The sequence below is a fragment of the Sus scrofa genome, chromosome 17 (genome assembly GCF_054392235.1).
Source record: "Sus scrofa isolate SSC_HxYL_T2T_F1_AM1 chromosome 17, Sscrofa_HxYL_maternal_Yorkshire_Landrace_v2.0, whole genome shotgun sequence".
Classification (NCBI taxonomy): domain Eukaryota; kingdom Metazoa; phylum Chordata; class Mammalia; order Artiodactyla; family Suidae; genus Sus; species Sus scrofa.
In genome coordinates, this window is record NC_139399.1 from 56,230,826 (window position 1) to 56,252,181 (window position 21,356).

Here is a 21,356-nt window from a genome sequence, read left to right on the forward strand (position 1 = left end):
GCCACTCACTCCTCATCGCGAATATTAGCTCATCAGTGTGGGAGTGACCCACACTGATAGCACTGGTGCCCACCCACCCATTTTACAGACAGGAAAATTGATGTCCAAAAGTGCGGGCTGAGATCACACAGTCAGGGGCAGGACCGGGCATCCTGCCTCCCCAGCCATGCGCCTCCTTGGTCTGCCACATCCAGGCTGCAGAGGCAAATGGACTCTAAGGCCACTTGGCTTGGGGCTGAGGGACCAAGGGGACAGGGCTGGGGGCTGGGGGCAGGTCCTGCCATGGGGGCCATGACTCTGGCATGTGGCCACCTTCTTCTGCGAGTGTAGCTGTAAATAAGGCATCTGGGAGGACTCCCAGCCCATTAACGGGCTTAACAAGCAGTAATGTGCGACCCACACTACAAATGGATCTTTTAATAATGAATAAGCATTTATTTAACAAGTTATAACAGTTTCACCACTCTTGGGATCCTCAGAAGTCCAAAGCTCTGGCATTAACTCCTTAGACTAGTGTCCCCTGCTCATATCTTTTGTCCATTATCTTTCCTGATGGTCTGTCTATCCCTTATTGATTGGTAAAAGTTCTTCGTAGAGTATGGCTATTAACCCTTTACCTGCTATATGCACATATTTTCTCCTAAATCTGTGCATTTCTTCTTCCTTAGGTTGTATAGAAATGTAAACAGTTTATGTAAAACCTGTTTGTTTTGTTTTGTTTTCAACATTGAGGCTTCTGAGTTTTGAGAAGTGCTTATGATGGATCCTCTGTTGGGGAAATGCAAGGCAAGACCAAGACACATGTTGGGTGGGGGAGGGGGCAGAGGTAGGGTGGGTGATGCTCAGAAGAATTCAAAGACAAGAGCCCTGGCCCTGGACTGCAACCTTGGGTGAGTCCCTGTCTCCTTTGGGCTTCAGTTGCCCCAACCATAAAATGAAAATATTGAAACAGACGGTCTCTCGGCTGCCTCCCACCACGAATACTCCAAGATGCGGCAAGAAGGGGACCTCCCTGGGAAGATGCTGCAGTGCATTCTGGGAAGGGTCCCAGCCATACTGTCTTTCATGCATCTCTGTCTCCCCCTGTCCCTTTCAGAGCAGAAGCTGCATCTTCTTATTGTGGGGTCCTTAACACCCTGCAGGGGCTGCCTGCCCCACAGGAAGCCCTTGGGAGAAATTCTCCAAACAGGACAGTTGATCACACCTGGAAGTGGATCCTGGCTCCATTTCGCACCTCAATCTAGAGGAGGCAGAGTGGAATGGGGTAAGAGGGTGGGCTGCCTGAGTTTGGATATTGACTCTTGTTTGTTGGCTGTGTGACCTTGGGTAAGTTACTTCATCTCTCTGAGCATCTATTTCCTCAACTGCAAGATTGGGACAAAACTTTCGAGAGGGCATCCAGTTTGAATGAAAACTGATCCAGAGGCAAGAAACACACAGTCCCTGTCACACAGTAGGCATTCAAGAAATGTCAGACCTCCGCTGTGTTCCATGGCTGACTCCAGGGCATTACAACTTGCGCTGCTAAAAAATGTTTGGTAAGGAGTCCCCGCTGTAGTGCAAAAGGATTGGCAGCATTTCTGGAGTGCTGGGACCCAGGTTCAATCCCTGGCCCAGCCCTGCAGAAAGAGACCTGAAGAAAAGGAACTAAGGCAAGGTGTTGATTGGGAAGCAGGAGGTGGGGAGTTGAGGGGGGGTAGGGAGACAGCCAATGAGGGCTGAGGATCAAGCCCATGACCACTGTGGGCCACTGGAGCTTAACTCCGTGGGGGAATTCTGGGAGCCAGCGTGGAACTCATGCTGCAGAGTATCCACCCCCACAAAGGTGCTTCTACTCCAGCGCCTAAGAGCCAGTAGTTAAGAGCTACCCTGGGGATGTTATTCTGATCCACCGTCCAGGCAGCCAAGTGGCTCTAAAGGCCTGAGCAAGCCTCAGGCAAAGAGGTTCAGGTGCTGACAGGTGGACGTCAGCAAGTGTGCAGGGAAACGGTGAGAGCCAGGCAAGAGGGGTGGGGTCCCTGCACTTCTTCTAGAAGGGAAGGTAAAAATATCTCAAGGGGGCTGGCCCCGCGGGGCTTAAGGGAAGGATGGGGGTGGGGGCGCAGAAGGGGGTTCACTGGGACCTGGTTCTTCATCACGCGCCACGCTGGGCGCTGCCTTAAATTGATAGCTCGTCCCAAAGGGCAGGAATGTCACCTCTCAATAAGATGAAATCTTTGTCTCAGGCAGGTGGGACGACAGGAAGATTTATCAAGGCCTTGGCAAAATTAACATTTGGATGGGGACACCGCAAGAGCAGCCTCCAGAGGGGGGTCTCTTTGCATTTATCCAGGCAAGTTCCTGTCAGCGGCTGGACTCAGAAAGGGCTGCCGGGTCAGCCGTCCAGCTGGCCTCCTACGGCCGGGACGCCTGGATGGACGGATGGGGACACACAGGGCAAAAGGAGATGGGAAGAGAACTGCCACCCTGGCTGGAGCAGGGAGGCTGCAGGGAGCCCCCAAGGCCGAGGCCTGGCCCTGCCACTCGCTTGCTGCAAGCCTGGGCCCCAGGTTCCCCACCTGAAACATGAGGGCCTTGCCCTCGACGCTTTCAGTTCGGGGAGTCTCCGAGACTGGGGCACACGGCAAAGCGCCTCACGCACGCTGCTCCCACGCTCTTAAGAGGCTGCTGTGAACTCATCCACAGAAATGATGGCGAGCTTTGACGGGGCACCTACTATGTGTCAGGCACTGTGATACGTGCTTCTGAAAACTCGTTCCTGTAAGATAATCGCCCCATAGAGGAGGCCCTATTATTATCATCTCCATTTTGCCCGTGAACTCAGGGAAGTATTCGTGAGTGTGGGGCCCAGGAGAGATGTACCCAGGTCACCTGGTCCCCAGCCCAGGCTTTGTCCACTGGCGTCGCACTCTAGGCCCTGCTTCCAGGGCCTCTGTGGCAGGGACTTCCTGACTTCTGCCCCTGCAAGGAGGAGCGCGCTGTTAAGAGCTCGGATTCTGGATTCAGACAGACTTGGGGGGTTTGTTCTGTTTTGGTTTTTTATGGCCGCATCCTTGGCACATGGAGGTTCTTGGGCCAGCGACTGAATCCAAGCCGCAGCTGCAGCGATGCTGGATCCTTTAACTCACTGTTAAGGGGTCGGGAAATGAACCCGCGCCCCCACCGTGACCCGAGCCACTGCCATCAGATTCTTAACCCGCTACGCCACAGCGGGAGCTCCAGACTAACTTGGGTTTGAATCCCAGCTCAACCAGGTCCTCATTAAGACTGCATGAAGGGCTGCACAAGAGCCTGGGTTTCTCGGTCTGCAAAGTGGGCACGGGAGCTGCGCTGGCTTATGGGCTGTCCAGAAGACGAGATGAGGTGACTCAGGTAAAGAACCTCGTTCCAGGGTCACTACGGATCACGAACCGGTGGAGCTCGGCCCTCTCACTTCTGCACCTTCCACTCTGGACCTGCAGAGGCCTGCGATTTGCATCTGGGGGTTATCTGGGAATGCACCTGCTCTCAGGTGAGTCCCTCTCTCCAGCTCAACCTTCATGTGGGACAAAGGGCCTCCGCAGGCCTAGAGGGTACTGGGATTGAGAACCAAGTCCAGGGAAGGGGGGCGTGCAGGGAGGACAGAGGAAGGCGAGTGTTGGGTGCATGGCCTACTGCCCCATCTCAGACTTAGACACTGGCACCCAGGACACCATCTGAAAACGCCAGCCCCGAATCCTGGGAGTGCCTTAATTCTAATCCTAAAGCTAAAGGCATCTGTGGGCTAGGCCTCCGTTTCCCCACCTGCAAAATGGGCACAGGTTCCACCTCCCACCCCCACCCCAGGTTGATTTGGGTGTAGACGGGCTTTTACCATTGGGACTCCCCGCATGTGACAAACCTGGAATGTTCATCGTGGGTACTGTCCAGATGCTGAGTAGGTTCCTGAACGCCTCTGTGCCTCAGTTGAGTCATCTGTACAATGGACGGTAATGATACTTAGTGCACTGGAGGTTAGAGGCGCAGGGTCACACAGAACAGGACCCAGGAAGTGCTGTGTAGGTGACGGTGGTTGTTGTCATCGTCGTCAACACAGGTGAGGGATGTGGGGTCCAGAGAGGGGCAGAGGCTTGCTCAAGGCCACACGGCAGTCAGGATGTAACCAGGGGTCTGGGCTCCGGGGTCACAGCCACCCACACCGAGCCCAGTCCCAGCCCAGGCCCCCAGCATCGCCCCCCAACCCTGTCGGGGACGCCTCAGGCCCCACCCCACCCCCTCCCTTGCCCAGGAGTGAGAGGAGGCCCAAATCCAATTAGCCTGGGAGCTGCCTGCTGAGTGTCGCCCCTTTAATATAGCTGGAGAAGCTGCAGAGATAAATGGGAAATTAGAATTCTGCTGGGGTCCCTGAGACCTGCCCGTCGGCCCGCCCTGAGCTGGGGCTGCGGCAATTCTCTAGGGGCTGAAGGAGCTGCCTGAGCCTTCGTGGAGGGGCTGCCCCTGAGGGGTGCTGGCGAGGCCGGTTCATACCAGCCTCTCCCACCACCCATCTTCCCGAGGACCACCCACCTTCCCGCTGCCTTATCCCACTCCCTCCCCTCCCCCACGGTCCCTCTCGGTCTCCCCCAGGCCCCTCCCTTCCCAGGGCCTAAGGGCAGTGTCTGGGGCAGGGTGGTGGCTGGGAGGCGACAGGCCAGGAGCTGACCCTCAGTTCCTGGTGCACCTTCCCTTTCTCCCACCTCCTCCACCCCTAACCTGACCCAACCCAGATGCTTCCCTCTTTTCCATGGTGTAGACCCAGGGAGGGAGGAGCTGGGGTCTGGGCCACAACTGGCTCTGGGGCTGAGGCCTCCCCTGGGCTGGGGTCTTGGCCACTTGTGGGGCTGGGACCAGACCTGGGGGGACCGCTCTCAGGGCCCCCAAATGGGGCATCTGTGGTCCCCCTCTCTAGAGAGGTGTGGGCTGACACAGGAAGTCCCTGGTCACCCCCACTCTCTCCCGCAGTCTTCTACAGCTTCCTACCCCCTGCGGGCCTCAGTTTCCCCTTCTGTACAATGGGGAAGGCGGCAACATCCAATGGAGACCTAGGATGGGCCTGGACACACAAGGCCTAGATCCTGGGCTGCAAACGGCCCCCCTACCGCCCACTGGGCCCCGCCCCTGCCTCCCCAACTCCCTCCCTCGGGGGACACATTTGCTGCTGGGAAAGTTAATCCATTACAGTTTAAAGGCTCCGTTCCTCGCTGGCAGTAAATTACCTACTTTGCATTTTGCAGCAACAACTTAACGGTATTAATTTATTGTGCTCTGTCTTTAACAAACATCATTATCATATTGCCAGCCAGGATTATGTAAATGGGAGGGACAAGGGAGAAAGAGGCCGATTCTTGTCCCCAAAGTCACCTTGATTTATTAACTTTGGAGCCCTGCAATTGGCCAGGCCCGGGAGGCACAGGTGAGCAGGGAACCCAGGAGGAACTGGAAAGCCTGAGGAGAGAGTCTCGAGGCCAGTGGGGGCTCTCAGGGGAAGACCCTGGGAGGGAAAGATGGGCTGGGCTTAGAGGGATTTCCTTGTGCACCTTCAGATAAGCCCACTCCCTCCCTGGGCCCCGGTTTCCCCACCTGTAAAACAGGGCTTGGATTTAAGAGGCGTCTGAAATTGACAGGAATGAACTTGAGAGTCAACAACACATTCTGAATGATACCAAAGCTCTGTGTGTGTGCGTGTGTGTGCACGTGCATGTGTGTGTTTGGGGAGGAGGATGGGCTGAGTGGGGAAAGGTCTGGGACCACATGATTGCAGGCTGGGGTCCTTCCCTTGCTGTGTTCCCGGGCTCCAGTGACTGTCCACCCTCAGGCCATCTGCACCTGACCAGTGATGGGCAGATACATGGTGGGGAGATGGGTGAGCAGAGGCTGAGGAGAAAGGGGTGTGTGGGGGGGACCCCTGCCTGGCTGCAGGCCAGGGGCCAGTTAATGAGCGAATCCTAGACTTGCAGGCTCTAGATGGAGAGGCTGGCTTGGGAAGGGGAGCCAGGACCAGCTCAGCCTGGGAGGCGGCAGCATTTAGCTTCTGGCCTGCCATCAGGCCTGGGGGCTGGGCTGGGCTGTACCACGGGGGCTATAGAGGGTTACATACTGGGTCCCAGCCCCCTGCCCAGAACACCCGTAGCCTGTCCTGCGTTTCCGGGGCTCCGAGCCCCCATAGGGTACTCTAGGTCGGCCTGCTTGGGGAGCTGGTGGCAGCTGGGGCCGGATGCTCCCTCCACTCACCTCTGCCCCGCCCTGCTCACCTCCTGCCTCGGGCTGGATGTGGGAGAGTCAAGACCGATTACACAGCTGGCTGCCCCCGGCCACCCTCGGCCGTTTCCCTACCACCTGCAGCTGGACTCTGCCAGGAACTCACTGGAGCTGCTTCCAAGCACCCGTGGGCTCCAGCCCAGGGTTCTGCCCCCGCCACCAGGGTCTGCTCTGGGCTTGATGGAGGCGCCAAGGTGGGGGCTGGAGAGGGGCCAGCAGGAAGGAGAGGCCCCCAGCCTGCCAGCGGTGGTGGCGTGCAGGGGCAGGTGGGAAAGGAGCAGGGTGGCGGGCATCCCCCACTGTGCTGAGGTCCCATGTCACCCCCTATCTCCTCCCATCCCTGCCGCTTGGCCCCCCCAGGGGCCTGGGGTCCCTAGCCGCCCCATTTTCCTACCTTTGCTTCTCTCCTGCATCTCTGTCTCTTGGTCTCTCCCAGCAGGGCTTTCAGAGGTGGAGGTGGCAGTGGGGAAGGAACTAGGAGCTGAGGCAGCCGAGGGGGGAGACAATTCAATTTCGAGAGTTGGTTCTGTCAATTCAGGTCGTAGCGTGATAAGAAAGTCATTTCTGTGATGGGTTTCTAATCCACGCCCTCCTGCCTCTGCATCCCGAGGCCTCCTCCTCCCTCTGCCCAGGGCCGGAGGCTGGAAGGGACCCCTGTTTCCCAACACAGAGGGGCCGGGCTCGCTCCAAATGAACCAGGCTGAGGAGCGTCTCCAGAGCTGGGGCGAAGGCCTGGGGAGCCTTTTGTAGCAAGAAGAGCAAACCCAGGAGGCATGGTGATTCCGAGTCGCCCAGGATGAAGAATCCTTCAGACGGCGCTATGAGTCACATGGCCGGGCACGGTGGTGGTGGTCTAACTGGAGCCCCACAGCAGCCCCGTGGGAGAAGCCGAAATCACCCCGTTCTGCAGCTGGGGAGAGTGAGGCTCGGAGCCGTCTGATGCCTAAAGAAACACAGAGAGATGGGTAGAGGGAAGGGCCAAGTGGAAGTGTGCTGGCTGCTGGAGCTGCTGGCGGGGTGGGGGGGGGTGTTGGGGAAGAAGCGGGGATGGGCAGGGAGTGGCGGGGAGAGGTGTGCACTGGAGACGAGGAGCCTTTGCCTCACCCTGGGCTCCCTTCCAACTCACCTGCAGCAGCCAGGTAGATGGGGAAGGTGGCAGGGACTTGTCATCCTCAGCCAGCAGGTGCCAATCTCAGATCTTAAGGGGAGCAGCCCAATGGGCACCCAGCCAGGCACGAAGCCCCAGGGCAGCTTGCATTACTGCTGGCTGGGCAGGGGGCCCCAGGGATGGAGAGATGGGAATGGGGAGGAAGATGGTTCAGGAGACACAGGGGAGCCTGGGGCGTGGGTGAGGAGGCAGCCGCCACTGTCAGCAAGAGCCGGGCAGGGGGCCGTCCCTTTATTGATGCCCGACCCCCTCTCCCAAGTCCTGACATCAAAGGCATCTCTCACCTCTCCCAGGGGGCCTGGCTGGGCACTCAGGTTTCCCTCAGTTTCTTTAACAGACCCCTGGGAGCTTCCTGGGGGCCAGAGGGCATGGATTTCAGCTGGATGAGGGCTGAGCCGCTGAGGCTGGTCCTTCTTCCCTCCCTGGCCAGAAGGGCATCAGGGAGGCTCAGGGCTGGGCCAGACCTTTGTGCTTGATTCCCAGCGCCCCCCCCTGGCGGGGGGGCAGACATAGAGGGAATGCAGCTGGCTGGACCCTTCTTCTGGCTTGCCCCCCACTCCCAGCCCCCCACCTCAGGGATTTAATAGGAAGCGAAGCAGCACGGTATATTTCCTATTCGCTTGCCCCACCGCCCCCCAGGAGGTTTGCTGGAGAATTGGCAAGGGATACAAAGCAAGGAAGATTCCTTAATCCTGTTTGTCTCCCTCTGCCTGCCCCCCTGCCCCTGCTGGCTCCAGAGGGCTCTTGGGAGAGACGAAGCAGGGCCAGAAAGTGGGATGGAATCCTTCGTCTTCTCCTACCTGCCTCCTAGGCTGACCCCGGTCCAGGTGCAGGTGCAATGGGGTGGGGGCAGGGCTAGATGGCACAGGCCAGGCTGGGCCCACCAGGCTGCTGTGGCAGGCTCACCGGATCAGGCAGGGGGCTGCGCAGGGCGGTGGGTGGTGTCGAGTGGGGACTTGCTTTAGCCGGCAAGCTAATCTCATTTGGTTGCTGCAGCCCGAACAACCAGGGCTGCATGCTAAGTGGCCAGAGGCAGCGGCAGGACTCAGGACAGCCCTGGGAGCGGGGACCAGACCCGAGTGCACCCAGGAGAATCCAGAGGCCAGCCCCGACTTGGATGAGGAGCCACACTGGGCAGTGGCGGCGGCCGGGGGCGGGGGGCGCAGTGAGGGCGACAGCGCCTCCTGCGCAGTCAGAGGTTCCTCCCTGGGGAGGACCTGCCTGGAGATGGTGGCACCAGGGTCGTCCAGCTTCTCAATTCTGTCCTCCCCACATCCAGCCCTCCTCCTTTGGGATCCAGGTGGGTTGGTGGAGATTGGTGAGTGCGGGCCACTGGGCAGGAGATGGCTGGAGAGGGAACTGGTCCAGCCTGCTCAGGAATTGTAATTGGAGAGAAGGAGCTGGTGGGGGAGGAGAAGCGCTGGAAAGGAGGTGGGGGGAGGGAGATGACAGGGGGCTGGGGAGGCTTGAGACCCAGGGCCCTGCTCATCACCCACTGCTTTTCACCTCCAGGGGCTTATTTGGAGGGAGGACAAGGGAGGCCCAGAAGGAACCCCGGCTGCTGAAAGATGACCGAGGCTAGAACTCTCATGAAATGGGTTGGGCCCAGCTTTAGCTCAGACAGCGAGGGATGGAAGTGCCAGGAATGCAGGGCCTGGGTTGGTACCGGGCTGGGAGTCCCACACTCCCCACCCTGGCTGCCACTCCTCAGGCTACCAGCACCCTCGGCCCCCTGGGAGAATCCTGGAATCGCACAGGTAGCTCCAGCCTTTGGGCAAAGATCTGTGATTCCTACATGGAGTACCGACTGCATCTCGGTGAGGGAAAGCTGCTGATAAACAGAAACCCTGATGCTCACAGTCTGGGTGTCGGAGGGCCCTTATGGAATACTCTGTGACTCCATTTCCCCAGATGCCCCTGAGGGGCGGCTGATGAAACAAGAGTCCCAGGTCCAGAGTAAAGAAAGCCCTGTTATCATTTTTCAGCATCACATCCAGCACCCAAGTGGTACCCACTCCCCCAATACTCAAAGCACCACAATTCATCTCCAGAGTCTGATGGACCTTTGCATAATTAATGGCTGTGCCCTCCCTTGCTGTGTGGCTGTGGGCAAATATCTTTACCTCTCTGAACCTCAGTTCTCCATCATGTAAAGAGGGGCAAGATTATTTAGCTTACAGGAATGTTGCAAGAAGCTAAACCAGAGTATAAAGATCAGCATGTGTAAGTGATAAATACAGACAGTGTCCACTATGCAATAGGTGTGCAAAATATCTCTTCCCTCCTATAGACGACCCCACCCAACACTAACTCTCAGGGGGCACCCAGAGCTCCGGACTGGGGTAAAACTCACCCAGGACCCAGGGCTGGAACGAGCATCTCCAACACCTGCCAGGGAAACACAAGAGATGAAATCTCTGGCCCTGAACTTCACCACCTGTGAAAGGAGAGGGCTGGGCTGATCTGTGGTTTCCGGCTTGACTCTGGGATATCAGGGGCCTCCCTTGGGGGTCAATGTCAAGCCCATAGGCCTCCAGGCCCATCTTTCCTAGTTCACCCAGACTACCTCCCTTTCACCCATAGGAAGGTCCGCAGAAGACTCTCTCTGAAAGAGTTTTAGGGGCTGCTAAGCCTCAACTGGGGGAAAGCCTCTGAACAAAGTTCAAAGGGTCTGGTAGCTCAGGGCCCCTGGAGCGGAGGTCCCTCCCCACATCCCTGCCTATGCAGACCCTCCTCATCCCCACCTGGGTCGGAGCTGACTCACCTGTCGGGGAGGGGCTGAGTGGACAGGAGAAGCGACCCCACCCCATCCCCAGGCAGCTGAAGCCCAGGCCTTGGATGCCGGCTCTGTTGGCAGTTAGAGCCCCCCTGGTCGTCTAATTTAATCACAGCTGTGTGCACGGCGACTCTATAAATAATTTTTAGTGCGACATAACCATTATTTCACTAATTGCTTCACGCGCACCCCTGGCCTGTGAGATAAATTAAAGTTTGCTGAGTCAGCACCTTTGGCCGGTGCCGCTTTGGGGCTTAGGAAGTGCAGTCCAACAACTGCGTTGTTCCCATGCCAGCCTCAACTGGGCACCCTAAACTGAGGGTGCTATTCCCGTGAAGGGGACAAGGGTGGAAGAAGTGAGGAGGAAAAGAAAGGAGCTGATGAGGGTTGCCACGTACGGTTGTCCAGGTTGTAAACTGCACAATGATACTTGGCCAGGGAAGCAAGTGGAGGTTAAAATTCAGCCCATGCAATGCTTTATCAACCTGTGTGCCCTAACATGACATTTGCTTAACCCAGGAGAAGAAGGTGCCTTTTTGTAATCTGTACAAATGGCACTGCACGGACTAGTAGACCCAAACCACCCACCCAACAGGTTGTCAAGGCCACCCCTATCAGAGGGGAAGCAAAGTGGCATATGCCCTAGAGACGCCTCTCACGTTATCAACTGCGTGGAGACATGGATTCTAGGTCTCACACTGAGTGACCTTGGGCAAGTCACTTTCCCTCTTCTGGGTTATAATGATTCCACAGTTTATCAAGCACTAATCACATCTAAGGCTGGGCTTCAAACCCATCACTGGCTCTATACACCGCGCTCTTTCCACTGGCCCAGCATATTCCCAAATTAGTAGAAGTGGCTTGAAAAACAGACAAAACAAAAAGCTTCACTCAATTAAGCACACTCGGGAAGGAAGTTAAACAGGTTCCATTTCCACAGGCCTTTCCGGAGAGCCTGCAGTATCTTCCAAAGCAGCATGACTCTCAGAGGCTGAAAGAGGTGTCGCTTTCCCCGAACGTATCTGGCCATGAACCCTTCATTTTAGGAGCCTTGTCCATGCTGCGATCCTAGGTGAACCTCTGGGCTTATTTAGTGGATTTCACCTCCAAGGACAGAGAAGTCTTCCGTTCCCAGCCCGCTCGCTGCACACGGAGCCATGACTCTGGACTCAGGGCCCTTCCCCATGTGTCATCCACGAGCAGGTCTGGGTCTTTCTTCCTTTCCATGGGTGGCTGTGTCCCGAGGCCACTAGGCTCCAAGCTCCTGGAGGGCAGAGGTTGAGGCTGCTTGTTGACTGCCGTGTCCCTGGGGCTTAGCTCAGCGGCTGTCTGTTGAGTAGAGGACGACCTAAGCGGCTGAGCTGAAAAGATACCTGGCTTTGCATCCATCCCTAGGTCTCACTGGCTGTGCGACCTTGGAGCAGACGGCTGCGATGAGTCCTTCCCCATCCGAGCTCATGTCCCTGTTTGTCAAGCGGGGATCAAACACTCTTGTCCTGTTCATCCAGAAGTGCGGAAGGGCAGCTCAAATGAAACGGGTGCATGTGAAAGAGCGCTTTCGCAAGTGTGGACCTCTTGACAACCGCAGTGAAGGACTGCTCTTGTCTGTTTCCTTCTCGCCCCCCCGCACAGGGCTGGGGCCGTGATCACGGATTTAGGGGCTCGCTTCCCTCCATGCATCGTCCTCGTCCAGGAATCCTCACTGCTCTGCGATAAGATGGTGCTCTCCTTGTTTTCTTTTCTTTTTTTCCTTTTCGGTCTTTTTGCCATTTCTTGAGCTGCTCCCGCAGCATATGGAGGGTCCCAGGCTAGGGGTGGAATCAGAGCTGTAGCCGCAGGTCTACGCCAGAGCCACAGCAACACGGGATCCGAGCCACATCTGCGACCTACACCACAGCTCAGGGCAACGCCGGATCCTTAACCGACTGAGCAAGGCCAGGGATCAGACCTGATCCCGCAACCTCATGGTTCCTAGTCGGATTCGTTAACCACTGCGCCACGACGGGAACTCCCTCTCCTTGTTTTCTGAATGAGAAAACCGAGGTTGAAAGAGGCAATGCGGCTTACCCAAGGTCACACAGCTGGATTTGAGCCCAGAACCACCTGACTCCAGAACTTGCTTTTTCTCTCTGCTCCCAGCTTGTTTCCTGTGGTACAACCTGATTCTCCCCTCTCTTTATGGGCAGGGAGATAAAGTGGGTTAAGGAATGCTAGCAGCAGAGGGACCAGGGTCCCATTGTCCTGTCACTTGCTACACGCTCACAGTGACAAGGACAACCTCGCTGAGGGTCTACCCCACACCTGGCATTGAACTGGCTGTCTTATCATCACTTCCCCCACGGACTCCTCACTCCCCCATTTTCGAGATGTGGTGACGGCGGCATGGGGCATTTACGTGACCTGTTCAGCTGCGTGCAGTTGAGGAACGAGTGGCCCGAGGTGGGCTGATTCTAGAAAGTGTGTTCTTTCCCCGAATTCTCAGGTCCCTGAGAAATCTGAATAGCCAGCCGCGGTCTGGGGGTGTGTGCAGTGGCCCTTCAACTCCTTAACTTCGGGGTCACACAGGCCCTGTGGCAGCAGCTGTCATGAAGGTGTCCCCAAGGCGAGTCGTGAGCCTCCGGGCCTCTTCTCACCCACCCATCCCCGTGCCTGCCTCTGCAGCCCCATGGGCCCGGTGCCCCCGCTCCCCTTGCCTAGCGCATCTTTGTCCCCAGGTAACAGTGAGGAGAGATGGTTTGTCCAGGGTTCGTGTTTAACAACCTGGGGGACCAGGAGGAGGCAGGAAGGCAAGAGTGAAGTGGCTGCTGACAGTCAATACTGATGCTAAGCAGTTTATGCCCAAGTCTCCCTCAAAAAGCTGCCTCCAGAAGGCAGCCTCGGTGTCTCATCTCCCTAGTTGTCCCAACTGTCAGCCTGGCTGCCATGGGGACAGTGACAGGCCCATCTCCCCTCCCAGGGTGAGTCCATCACGGCCAGTCACAGGCACGCTCCTGAGTGTGGCATTCAAGGCTCCCCAGACCTGCCTCCAGCCTCATCCCTTGTTTATTCACGTATTTCAAAATATGCATTTCCAGGAGTTCCCATCGGGACTCAGTGGTAACAAACCCGACGAGCATCCATGAGGATATAGGTTCAATCCCTGGCCTTGCTCATTGGGTTATGGATCCGGCATTGCCATGAGCTGTGGTGTAGGGTGCAGACATGGCTCAGGTCTGGCGTTGCTGTGGCTGTGGCGTAGGCCGGCCGCTGTAGCTCCGATTTGACCCCTGGCCTAGGAACCTCCACATGCCGTGGGTTGCCGGTGTGGCCCTAAAAAGCAAAAACAAACAAACAATAAACCCCCCAAACACACCAGACTCCTCCAAAGACTCTACAGACAGAATTCAGGGGTCAGTGAAGTTCAAGGGGGAACAGCTACACTGCACTCATTTCTCTAAAATGCAGCCCTTCTCCGCAATTGTAGGTACCGGCGACACACGCGGTAGAGGTAGCAGTGCCTGTGCCTTGGTCACCAGCAGAAAGCAGATGTTCCCTGTCACCTCACAGTGGTTGCAGACGTTTCACAGTATCATCGACACTCATCACCGCTTCAAAATTGTGGGAGCGAAAAGAGGTGCGGCGAGATCTTGTTAGGGAATGCGTTACCAAAGAGGCACCTACATAGCGCTGAATCACACATTTGTAAATGTTTTGAAAACTGTATTGCAATATAATTGGCTTCCTTTGTGATTCCACGTATCTTCTTCTATTTAAACACGTATTTAAAAACATTATTCTGGGAGTTCCTGTCGGGGCGCAGTGGTTAATGAATCTGACTAGGAACCATGAGGTTGCAGGTTCAATCCCTGGCCTCGCCCAGCGGGTTAAGGATCCGGTGTTGCCGTGAGCTGTGGTGTAGGTCGCAGACTCAGCTCGGATCCCACGTTGATGTGGCTCTGGCGTAGGCTGGCGGCTACAGCTCTGATTCGACCCCTAGCCTGGGAACTTCCAAATGCCGCAAGAGTGGCCCTAGAAAAGGCAAAAAGACAAAAACAAACAAACAAAAACACATTATTCTGAGAAGGGATCTGTACATAGGTTTCACCAGAGGCCAGGGGTCCATGGCCCCAAATGGGTTAAGTCCTGGAGTAGAGTGATTGGAGTGGGGGCTCAGCTAGAACAGGGCCGGGGTTGGGGGGGCTCTCTAGAGTAGTGATATTTGAGCAGTAACCTGAAGGAGGCAGAGGTGCTGCCACAAGGAGCTTCAGCGTGAAATTCATTCCAGGCTGCAGGTGGACGGGCTCTGAGGTGGGAGGGAGCCAGGAGGAGGCTGGTGCGGCTGCAGCAAAGGGGCTGATGGTGGGAGAGGATGCCGAGGGCAGGGGCCGCGTCAAGGAAGGCTGCTCAAGCCTCGGGGAGGACCTGGGCCTCCATTCCCAGTGAGATGGGCGTCTGCTGCCGGGAGTTAAGCGCAGAGCCATGCTCTCTGATTTCTCAGCGAGGGGGTCACTGTGGGTGTCAGGCAGACAATGGGAGGGCTGAGCAGAGAGTCGGAGGGGGTGCCAGGCCAGCTCTCACACAAGTGAAAGATGATGTTGCCTGGACCAGGGTAGAAGTGGTCCCATTTGGAGCTATTTGAGGCTGGAGCCAAGAGAACATAGGTCAAATGAGCCGAGAACGTTCATGTCCTGTGCTTTAGTTTATGCTCTTCCCCGGGAACACACCTTCCTGCTGCGTCTGTTTCCGGGCCCAGAACTTTCCCAAGTCTCTACCCATGTGGCGGAGGCTGCTGGTCACCTATCTGGCTCCCCCTCTTCCTTGCTAACAGATCCCCAGTATTATCTGGGGGAGTAACATGCCCATCCTAAAAAGCACACATCCCAGCCCCCTTTGCGCCTCGGGGTTGCCATGGAGATATGATGAGAAGTTGTTTGGTGGGATCTCCAGAACAGGCTTCTTATAGGAGGTAGACTCATCCTTTTCCCTCTCTTCTTCCTCTTTCTTCTTCCCTGTAACTTGGACTCGATGGTTGGAGCCTCCTCCCACAACAGCTTCTTTGAGACCAGGAGAGAAAGGTCAAGGATGTCACAGTGACCTCAACTCTGATATCCTTGAGGGCTGAACTTTGCCTCATGAAAAAAACCAAAGCCTTTATGGACTAAAGCCACTACAGTTGGATTTCTGTTATTAGCAGTAGAATAAGATTCCCATCTGATATAACCACAATCCAGCTACCTGTTACATGTCTTCGTCTAAAGAAGACGGGCCCCTCAGACTCAACGTGTCTGATGGTGGGCCTCCATCATTCTCTCAAGAAAGTCTTTGTTGGGGAACCCAGACATCTGGGAGAAAAGGCAACTAACAGTACAAGAGCTGCACCCATCCACCCTCCCACCACTCATCCATCCATCCACCCATCCATTCACCCACCCATCCATCCATCCAATCACTCATCTATCCATCCACCCATCCACCCACCCATCCATCCATCCATCCATCCACCCATCCATCTACCCACCCATCCATCCATTCATCCGTGTGCCTATCTATCAAATAAACTTTTATCAGACATCTACCACATACTGGGCCCTGTGCGAGACATAAGAGCTAGAGATATGAATAATATACTGTATTTGATGCCCATTTGCTTCTGTGTGAGCGGACCCTCTCTGTTAAGGACGAATCAGAAGCTGTAACCCATGACTGACCCTTCGCGGGAAACAGCAGGAGACGTGGGTATTCATTCCTTTTGAACCTTTGGATTTTGCATCATGTGTGTGTGTTCACTATCTAAACATGTTTTAATTAAAAACATATGTACATCTCATCTGGGTTTTCAGCATTTGCCTTACTCCTGAAAGGATTTGAGGCAGCTTACAAGAATACACAGATGAACAGAGGTGGCCGTGCTGTCAGGGTGTTTGACAGTGTCGTGGGAAAAGAGACGAGTAAACAATTCTGCACTAGGGGCAGAGGGCCACGGGAGGCCACTTACGTCCCGTCTCCAATGATCGTGGCAGCTGCACTCAGCCATGGCAATGACCTGGCACCATGGCTACCTTTGTCTCACCCCAGCTGGGTCTGAGAACTAAGATGACCACCTCTGGATAATACAGCCGGGACTCTCCTGCCCCCACTCTGCCAAGTTCAGGCACTTAGCTGACCCCTAAGTCCTTGAGTCCACATCCCAGGTCAGGGTGGCTGGAAAAAGCCTGCCCTGGTCAGGGAGCACGGATCCACCTTGCCAGCCTGTTGTCTGCATGTCTACACCAGCCCCCTGGGCCTGGGGGTGAACGCACTGAGTACAGAAGACAGCTTGTCTCCAGGGCCCTGAAGTCCGGCACAGCCAGGACCCCTTCCACAGCCCTGAACTGGGAAGCGGGGCTGGGGGCTAAGGGAAGACAGGAGCCGGGATTGCAGGCCGGCTGCCGGCCAGAACAGCGGAGAAAGCGAGGACCAGCCGGGCTGCTTGGAGAATGCGGGTCTTTTCAGAGCAAGCCTTTGAAATCCAGCAAGAATAACTTTAAACAATAAGATGCTTCTCTCTCCCCCTCGGCTGTTGCCCAGGCAACGCCAGAGTGCTCAACAACTGTTTAGTTTTTAAGAAACCAAATCTCCCTCCCTTTGGTCAGCTACCGCCAGGAAGATGAAGAGGCGGCGAAGGCGCCCCTCGCGGCCCATTGTGTGGGCACCCGGGTCAGCCGCCTGCAGCAGTGACATTTAAATCTGACGCTACATGGTATAGATGAACCCGGGGCCGCACTCCTCAATCTCCCGCCCCAGACTCCTTGCCCCTGTGTGGCTCTGGCGGTCTGTGGGGGAGGGAGGGTGGGCGGAGGTCACAGCAGAGAGGCTGACCGACCTTGGTCTGCAAGGCAGCTGGTGGCCCTGCATGGGTTTCGAGAGGCCATCTGTCCCCAACCCGCTGCATCACCTGTCTCAGGAGAGCCCTCATCAGGCCAGGGGTCATCGCATCCACTGAGGCAGTGTTGGCCCCCAGAGGTTCTCCGAAAATCCCCACCTTTGGGAGGTCTCAGCCAAGAACAGGAGCAGCTCACCTTGCAAGGGAGACTGATGCCCTTCAGCTCCAGGGGGCCTCCCACCACCCTCCAGGGGGGTGTTTTTTCTGTCCTCCCAGGTGCCAGGCACTTTGAAACGCAAATCCTTACGACCCTGCAAGGAGGTAGGTGTTTCCAGGAGCCTATTTCCCCAGAGCCGGAAACAGAGGCTCCAGACACCCACATGATAGTGAACAGGCAGGATCTGGGCGGACCCAGGCCACCCCAACTTCAGAGTCTGGTTTTTTTAGGGCCACGCCCACAGCATATGGAGGTTCCCAGACTAGGGGTTGAATCCGAGCTGTACCACAGCCACAGCAACGCCAGATCCGAGCCAAGTCTGCAAACTACACCACAGCTCACGGCAACACCAGATCCTTAACCCACCGAGCAAGGCCAGGGATCGAACCTGTGTTCTCATGGATCCTAGTCAGATTCGTTTCCGTTGAGCCATGACAGGAACTGCGAGTCTGTGCTTCTGTGTCTCAGCCCAGACTGCCTTGGTGAGACTCTGTGACACACAGTGGGGACAGAGGGCAAATCTTTCCTGGCTCCTGGGGGCTTGGCCTATGTGCTCTTCTGAAGGAGAAAACTGGCTCCCCGCTTTGCCTCCATGGAAGGGAAGTGATGAGCTTTGGGCACGTTCTGTGTCACGCTTCCTTGCACTAGCCAAAGCACAGATTTAAAACCTCACTTTTCGGAGTTTCCTGGTGGCCGAGAGGTTAAGGATCCAGTGTTGTCACCGCTGTGGTGAAAGTGCTATCCCTGGCCTGGGAACTTCCCGCATGCTGCAGGCACGGTGAAAACTCACTTTGCTGGTCTTTCAATCGGCTGTGCAGTTGTGAAGGAGGTGCTAACAGCAGCAGGCGCTTGGGGAGAACTTACCAGGTGTTCAGCAGTGTTCTGAGAACTTCATTTAATCATCGCAGGAACCCCAGATACAGGGACCATCTGGGATCATCTCTGGTTTCAGATGAAGGACTGGAGATCCAGCGTGGTGCAGTTACTGGTCCAAGGTGACAGCTGAAAGAACACTCAACATAAACCAGGGGGGCAGGTCCTGGCACACAGTAGGTTCAAAGCAGGTGCTGGCTTTCACGTCCCAGGAAAATAGACAGAGGGGCTTCTGTCTCCAGGGAAGCAAAACATGGGAGAAAGTTAAATTTAGAAAAGCCAAACCAGGTTAGAACAAGCCCCTTATCCAGCTCAGCAGCAAAATCAGGACGGGAAATTGGCTTCAGCCACAACAAAAACCTAGCCGGGCAAGCTTGACGCTGGTGAAATGAGAAAGGCCGAGCGGGGGAGGGAGGCCCGAGGCTCTGGGGCGGGAGCGCCCGACGCCCGCTCCTTTCTGCCTGGGAGTCCCGCTCCCGCACCCAGGACAGGCGGCCCTGCCCCGCCAGGAGCCCCTCGGGGGCCGCGCTGAGTCCCCAGCTGTGACGAGGCACACAGGCCGAAAGAGCGCCGCCACGAGGCTGGAAGTACCGCCCCCGCTGCCACTTGGCCACAACCCGCAGGGGCCCCTTCTCTCGGAGGAAACCGCACAATATTCCTCCGCCTCTTCCCACCTCCACCCTGAAAAAGTCCCGGTACCCTAATCACGTCCGCGCCCCACCTCCCTCCCAGATGGTTTAGCGCCGCTAAATGGTGAGCCGGGAGGTGGGATGCTGGGGTGGGGAGTTGGGGGTAATGAACTCCCATTGGCTTTTTTCACGAGATCACTGCCTTAATTTACGAGGCCGGAGTGAGGCTCATTTCCCCAGCGCGCCTTGAGTAATTAACTATTAATAAAAGCATTACTGAGTTAACCACGGGGGCATGTTTAATTCATGGGGCAGCCCTGGAACAGGACGGAGGCTCTGGCTCCGTGGGGGATTCCTCCCAGAGCAAAACACAGCCAGCGGGAGGCCGCTCCCCCGCCCCACCTCCGCCCCAACCCCGCCTCGCCACCACCAGACCCTCGGGCCCCTGCAGCGGGCAGTTCTTTGTGCCCTTAACCGGAGGGGCTGCCGGGTGACACTGCTGGCGTCACTACCCGAGGGGCTGCAGAGAGGCGGAAAACAGGGCACTGGGAAGGGTGAGTCTGGGCGGGGAGGGCTCCTGGCTGCCCTTGGGAGCGAGGGAGGTGAGTGACCCTGGGCAAGTCACCCGGCCTTTGGAGCCTGTTTCTCCTCTGGCAAGTGGGGCAGCTGATCACACCTCTCTCCTAGGGGTGCGCTGCAGGAGCAAAGAAGGATGGGAAAGGAGGTGGTAAATGACCGGGTGCTTTTCACCCGTGCGGCCGTGGCTTTAGGCCCGCCCCTCCCCCCACCTGGAGGCGTGGCAATTGCTGCGTGTTGGTGGGGAAGGGGTGAGACCTGCTTGTTCAAGAACCACCTGAGCAATTCCCATCAGGATAACTCCTGGAAACGAGTGTTTCAAAGGAGGGACCCGCCCCTCCCCCTCTTCTTAACCCGCGTGCCTCGGTGGCTAATAAGGGTGAACTGATTCCTATGGTGCTGAATCGCACCATCCCCGTGTTCACTCACTCCTGTGTCTTTGCATCTACTCTTGTCCCTGCCAGGTACTCCTAGCTCCTGTTGTCTGCTTGGCGACTCCTGTGCTGTCTTCAAGTCTTACTTTGAAAGGATCAGCTGCTTCTGGGAATCTTTGTTCTCCTCCTGCCCCAGGCAGAATTGGTTGCTCCCTTTTCTGTGCTTCTCATAACTCATCTATTATGGCATCTGTCCATCCACCCACCCACCCACCCATCCGTCCGTCTTCACTAAGAACCAGTAGTGTGTGTCTCTGACCATGGTGGACGCGTCCAAGTTTTGGACAAGTCCGGCTTTCCCTAGACCAGTGGTGGTTCATCTTTTGGGGTGGCGGCAGGAGGCGGTGGTCAAGGAACCCTCCGCCAGGAAAATGCACCTTGTGCCAGGAGTTGCTTCCCTCTTCACGGATCCCTGGTTGTGCCTGAAACCAGGCTGTGGACCCTACATGTGGTGGCTGCTGACACGGGCTGCTGATTCTTCTCTGGGAATGGGACTTGTTCCCCCAGCCCGTGGAAGCATGGCTGGAAGGCAGCCTTCAGCTGTCAGCCCTTTGGGGAGATTATCTTGATTGGAAGAAAACTGCCTCATCCAAGGTCACACCTCTTTCCAATGACAGATCAATGAGGACGTGCAAAGGCCCGAACCCCACCCCGCTTGAAGCTCAGCTTCTCCCTCTGCTGAACTGTCGCCTCCTTTCCACAGGTGTTTTTCCCAAGACCACTTTCTAAACAACATCTTACACGGGGATCGCCACCTCTGTGTCTACTTCCCAGGGAACCCAATGGATTTAAAAGCCCTGCAGAAGTTTCTCGAGGACAGCAACGGCATCTTAATGCCTTCTGTACCTCCAGCGGCTCTCACTGGGCAGGGCGTGTTGTAGGGGCTCCAGAAACATTTATTGAATGCACTTGAATGCATTTTCTCCTGCTTCCTCGTCTGTCCCTCTGTTGTCCCAGCAGGAGAGTTCTCGTCAGATACCTAAGAGAAACAGGTGGACCCACTGGCAGGATGCCAGCCGGACTAGGACTGTTTCTGGGGAAATATACTAGTTGCCAACGAAACTGGAAATAACCATGGGAACAGAAGTCAAGCTAATGGGTTGCTGTGAAGCAAGGTCAAAGCGGCCGGGCTGCTGTCAGGGCTGTGGGATTAGCGTGAAGGCTCAAGGGGATGGCTGGGGGGCTGGAGGCTGGCAGGGATGGGTGGTGGTGGTGGGGGGGGACAGCCTTTTCTTGCAGGGCCAACCATTAGAAGTTAGATTGTTCCTCGGAACCTGGAAAACCCCCCCTTTTCCACGACTGGAAATTCCTTCACGGAACAAAAATCCACTGAGGGTCTCTGCTGTCCCAGGCCTTGCAGCAGGGAGGGTGACCTCAGAAGGCCGGGACTCCAATGCTTGCTCCTCTGCTCACTTGCTTTGTGTCACCCAGGTAAACTATGTCACATCTCCGTTGCTGACATTTGCTGAGTGGTTATCACTGTGCCCAGCATGTGCTAACTGCTTCACATATGCAATTTTATGTTCAAAACAGTTTTGTTAGAAGACAGATATACACACACACATA

At 56.2% G+C, this 21,356-nt stretch overlaps 1 long non-coding RNA gene across 7 annotated transcripts; it reads right to left on the reverse strand.

Annotated features, from left to right (window-relative positions):
* Positions 1 to 412: 412 nt before the first annotated feature.
* LOC106506701 (uncharacterized) lies at positions 413 to 18,823 on the reverse strand. Of its 7 annotated transcripts, XR_014832474.1 has the most exons (6): positions 18,143 to 18,823; positions 9,798 to 9,832; positions 7,729 to 7,796; positions 6,671 to 7,219; positions 3,881 to 3,954; positions 413 to 3,465 (listed from the first exon to the last, which is right to left on the reverse strand). It is a non-coding gene; the product is annotated as an uncharacterized LOC106506701 (long non-coding RNA). The 7 variants fall into 7 exon arrangements; XR_014832469.1 differs by lacking the exon at positions 7,729 to 7,796 and having other exon boundaries at positions 9,805 to 9,832; XR_014832473.1 differs by lacking the exon at positions 7,729 to 7,796 and having other exon boundaries at positions 413 to 3,455.
* Between the last annotated feature and the right edge of the window lie 2,533 nt (positions 18,824 to 21,356).